This window comes from Caretta caretta, chromosome 13 (genome assembly GCF_965140235.1).
Source record: "Caretta caretta isolate rCarCar2 chromosome 13, rCarCar1.hap1, whole genome shotgun sequence".
In the NCBI taxonomy this organism is placed as follows: Eukaryota; Metazoa; Chordata; order Testudines; family Cheloniidae; genus Caretta; species Caretta caretta.
This window is the reverse complement of record NC_134218.1, coordinates 28390533-28396290: the sequence shown is the minus strand read 5'-3', so window position 1 is coordinate 28396290 and position 5758 is coordinate 28390533.

The window sequence follows — 5758 nt, the reverse complement described above, 5'->3', positions numbered from 1 at the left end:
CGAAAGCGACCGGAGCGGCGCATCCGCGCTCCCATTGGTTACGCTGGCGGGGAGCCGCCTCTCCATTGGCCACAGCTCCCGGATTGAGGCGCAGCGCCGCCTTCCCATTGGCTACGACCCGGAGGGCCGTGAGGCGGTGCGGTGACGAGCGAAACGTTCTGACAGCCGCCCAATCGCAGCGGCTGCGCGGACGGGAGGGGGCGGAGCGCGGCCAATCAGCGCGGAGCTGGGGGACGCCGCGCTGGGCGAGGAGCGCTGGCGGGGCACGGCCGGGCCCGGCTTGGAGCGGCGCCGCTGCGGGCTGGTGTCTCAACCCCGCTCCCCCGCGCCCGCTCCCAGCTCCTCGGGCCTGCTCCGCCCCGCCTCCCCCTCTGTTCCCGTGGCGCGGGCGGGGCAGGAGAGCGGGATCCAGCGGGGAGAGGCAGCCCCAGACGCGAAGTGCAGGCGTCCGCTCGGTACATTGGTCGGCACGTATTGACAGGGAGCTTTTCCCTTGCAAGAAGCTGAACAGTCTGGGCGGCCAAAGAACTTTTGTGAACCATAGTAAAAACTGAAAAATTTCATGACCATTGTATTAGATTTAACTCATGTTTTAAAATCATCACCCAAATTAAAGTTGGCTACTCAAGCCTGCTATGAAGCACTACATCTACATCCTTCTTGGTTTCTTGTTATAATTTTGCACAACTGTGTTAATGAACTTCTTGAATGCAGTGCGTCATCGTTGGTGGCTTCTCGTGTGTCTGGTACTTCCATTTCTTCAATTGATTTACTCATTAGTTCACATGATCAGGCAGATTTTCAGAACACAAAATTCTATTCAATGATGAAAAAGAACGCTCAACTGTAGCTGTTGTGACTGGGAGCAGCAAGAGATGAATTCCTACTTCTTTCATCCCAGGAAACAGAACACAAAGATCAGGTCGAGCCACTAGTGATGATAAAAAAGAAGTTGAAGTCAAATCTTTATTCATTCGTCGTGTGATATTCCACTCTGTGTTCAAATTCTCTATTCTGTCCTGATCAAATGGCAGCCCCATTGCTGATAGTGCCTCACTCCACTCAACTGTCGGTATTTTAAAGGACAGGGATCTGTAAAAGCTACGTAGAGGTTGAGTAGAATCTAGAAGTTGCTGTTGTAGATTTTTAAGAATCAAGTCTGTGTACTTTTTCAGTTGCCTTAACAAACACTTCTTGTCCTCTTCACTTAAGGATTCAATACAAATGCCTTCATTAGTCAACTTCTGGACTGAAGTCTTTGCTTCTTCCTGTACTTTTTCAATGGATAGCTCTCTGATTGATCCAAATGTAGCTTCTATTGCTGGACAAAGATCTACTATTGTAGCAGATGCCTGGATGGCATTGTTTAATGACCCAAGTGGTTTCAACAGTAGACTTACAAGAGAGAGAATGGCAATAGTCTTCTCTGAACATAGTAGCAAAAAGTAGTCCACCAACCTCACTGCTTGGATCCATCCCATCTTGGTAAATACTTTCCAAAGTCAGTAATAACGGCTGGAGTAATTTTAAGAGAACAGCCAAGGATCTCTCATGAGAAAGCCAGAGGGTTTCCCCAGGTTGGACTAATTTGAACTTCAGTCCCAGTGTATCTTCTATATTTTCCAAGATATTCAGTCTTTTTGGACTCTTGCTGAAAAATAATATCATGAAGACATTACATGTATAGCTTTTTAAAATGTCTTTTGAAGATTCTGCAGCTCGTTCTAATGCTAGTTGGAGTAGATGGCCTCTGTAGTGTGTATAGGAAAGATTAGGGTTACGCTTTTCTGTGAGCAGAGCTTGTACTCCACCATGTCTTCCAGAGAAGTTTGCAGCTCCATCAAATGCACAAGCAGCCATCTGTTTGGGGTCCAGCTGACAAGCATTTATCTCTTCTAAGATGTGGGTTGTCACAGATGCAGCCAATGTGTCTTCTATAACTTGAACATCTAGAATTGCATCTACTGGCCTACCCCTGACATCAAGATAACGTATACAATGACTTACTACTTGATGCCTATTTGCAGTGGTGCATTCATCAGCCATGTATGCACATTTTTTGATTGTGGTGAGAGAGTTCTTCACTTTTTCAACTGTTGAGTCTTTCACTGTTGCACCGCATGCTTCTAGCCAGTTGAGTTTCTTGCAGAAAGATAGTGAACATTTGCTGGTCGTGTTCGGAACCAGTGTTCAACTTCAGGATGAACAAGTGACAATGCACTTAACATTGGCCTCCAGTTTGTAGTGTGCGGTATCTCTTGCTTAAATAGCAAGTATGATGCCATGGCCATGTGTGTTTGCATGAACTGTGTTGTGTCCCCAGCATTCCTAACAGCCTCATTAAGTGCTTCTAAAATTGGTTTGAAAGTGGGTTTATAAGGTTTTCTGCATGTTGATGCACTCTAGAGGCCTGGTGTTTTGCAGCCTTTTCACGTAGTTTGTCAGCATTGGCTTTGCTGATCACAGTTTGACAAAACAAGCTCCTTCACTTTTACCAATTAGAGCATTGGGAAGCTTTCCTTCTTCGTAAGCTTTTTTGCAAGAGGTGCACCAGTAGCCATCTTTTGTAACTTCAATAAATGGGACACTTTGACTGACAAACATCAGGAAATGCCTTTAGGTTTTGGAGACACTCTTTCTTCACTAGGTGGCTGTATTTGCATTTCGGGCTGGTCGGATGTAGATACACCACTTGAATCTTCAGATGACATGTTGATATATTCTTGGTTCTTGATGTGTTCTTCACCTTGGTTAGTTTTTGAGGCCTTTGAGTGGAAAAATTGTTGTATTGGTTTTTGTCTTTTCATTTTCACTTTGACCTGCAACATATAAGAGAGATATGAATAAAGTAAATGTTTTGTTAGAATAATGCAAATTTAACATAAGGATAATGCAAATTACACCAAAACACATAACAGGTCTAGATTTCTAAAAAAATATAATTTTTAAAAAAATATATAATTTAAATTGACTTTTGAAAAGTAAGCCATCATGGGATAAGAGGGAAGTCCTCTCATGGATCAGTAACTGGTTAAAAGATGGGAAACAAAGGATAGGAATAAATTATCAGTTTTCAGAATGGAGAGAGATAAATAGTGGTATCCCTGAGGGTTCGGTACTGGGACCATTACTGTTCAACATATTCAGAAAGTGATCTGGAAAAGTGGGTAAACAGTGAGGTGGCAAAAGTTGCCGATGATACAAAACTATTCAAGATAGTTAAATCCCAGGCAGACTGCGAAGAGTTACAAAGGGATCTCACAAAACTGGGTGACTGGGCAACAAAATGGCAGATGAAATTCAATGTTGATAAATGCAAAGTAATGCACATTGGAAAACAATCTCAACTATACATACAAAATGATGGAGCTTTTAACACTCAAGAAAGAGATCTTGGAGTGATTGTGGATAGTTCTCTGAAAACATCTGCTCAATCTGCAGCGGTAGTCAAAAAAGCAAACAGAATGTTGGAAATCATTAAGACAGGGATAGATAATAAGACAGAAAATATCATATTGCCTCTATATAAATCCATGGTACATGCACACCTTGAATACTTGGTGCAGATCTGGTCACCCCATCCCAAAAAAAAAAGATATATTGGAATTGGAAAAGGTACAGAGATGGGCACCTAAAAGGATTAGGGATATGAAACAGGAGGAGAGATTAAAATGATGGGGAATTTTCAGCTTAGAAAAGAGGCGACTAAGGCAGGATATGATAAAGGTCTATAAAATCTTGACTGCTGTGAAGAAAGTGAATAAGGAAACATTATTTAATCCTTCACATAACACAAGAACTAGCAGTTACCCAATGAAATTAATAGGCAGCAGGTTTTAAAAAAACAAAAGGAAGTACTTCTTCACACAACATAAAGTCAACCCATGGAACTCTTTGCCAGGAGATGCTGTGAAGACCAAAACTATAACAGGATTAAAAAAAAGAACTAGATAAATTCCTGGAGAATAGGTCCATCAGTGGCTATTAGCCAGAATGGGGAGGGATGCAACACCATGTTCTGAGTGTCCTTAGCCTGTTTGCCAGAAGCTGGGAATGGGCAACAGGGGATGGATCACTTGATGATTACCTGTTCTGTTCATTTCCTTTGAAGCACCTGGCCTAGACCACTGTTGGAAGACAGGATACTGGGCTATATAGACCATTGGTCTGACCCAGTATGACTATTATTATAATTAATTTTTACATAAGAATGAAAATGTTTAGTACAGAAACTCCCCAACATAATGACTTCTCAAGATAGCAATAATGTGAGATAACAACCGTGGCAAATAATACATTTTAAAAATCTTGGCCTACTAGGAAACATATTTATATAAGTTTCCATTCCCAGTCACAAATCTAGCATTCTGGAGCAAATATAACTAAAATATAGTCCAACAAACAAATGTTTATTTAACGTGCCCCTCACTTTTCCCTCCACCGCACCCCACTCACTGGTATTGTCCTTGGTCAGTGGAGACTCAGAGTTCAGAGGCGCTTTCACATGAGTTCACCTCCCAGGTGGGGGGCAAGAAGGCACCTTGCTCGTTCCTCCAGCTGCTTATTGTTCGCTCTGGCCACTGTTGTTTGTTGTGCCGCCCTTCACTCCACCACTCTGTTGCCAATGGCCCTGCGCTGTCACCTTCTGCTGCCACCTGCCGCTGTGACCTCTGCGAGTTGGTCTCTTGAGGTTCCACCCAGCTCTCAGTGATTTCAGCTGTGCTCTCAGTGGGGGAACCTCGCTGCTAGTGCAGACTGGGCCGTCTCTTCCACAGAAACACTGTCCCCACAGCAGGACTAAACACTTAGACCTGATTATCAGTGATTTCAGCTGCAGTGGTCACTTAACAGAACAAAAGACTATCTATGGAGCCTAATCAGCTCTGTCTTTAAAAAGTGGAGAGGGACAGGTCCCCACCCTCTCGATGCCCTCAATCAGCACAGGCTAAGTACAGTTCTACTGCCCTTTACTCATACAATAAGAACAACATTTCATTCCCCCCCCCCCCCCCCGGCCCGCATTCAAGTGATTTGTAACCCAATCCCAGCCAAAATCTATCAAATCTATCACTTGGGCAACACGGCTCTGTTTGCTGGATACCTAGGTAGATTAGGTGTGAATGTAAATACAATCTGGTCATGAAGCCTTTCCCTGCAGCCCCAGCTCATCACTAGCTGTCAGGGAGAGCTCATTTAGACTTTGCTTACAAATCATCATTTGAAATTATTAGGTTGGCCCACATCACCGAAATAAATGCACTGATATTGTCATAAAAAACAACAGCTGTATAAGGAAGCTAATCTATTTTCATAATTTTCAAATCTATTATACTTTTTCAGATACACATATTTTATCATACACTATATATGCTTGTAAAGTGTGTATTAATGTTTCAATTTCAATTCAAATGTCCAAACAGTCACTAAATTGGCATGTAACTAGTTCACAAAACTGGGGGGTGAGGGTGTAGGGAACATTGTGTCTCCACTCTGTGCCCAACTCAGAGAGAACATGGGTCTTAGATAGCATTCAACTTCAGAGCGTGGCTCTTCAGCTCAAGCTTTCAGCACTGGCAGTCCCTGGCTTAATCCATGGTGTTGGCCGAGACAGAGCCTAGCACATAATCACGAGGCCACACTCTGGAATCTCCTTTCCCAAGGATTAAGTGGTAAGAAAATCAGAGATATGTTGACTATTCTGTGCTTGTGCCTCTATGAAATATGTATTATACAGCAGGTGACGTGCCAGAGTTGAAAA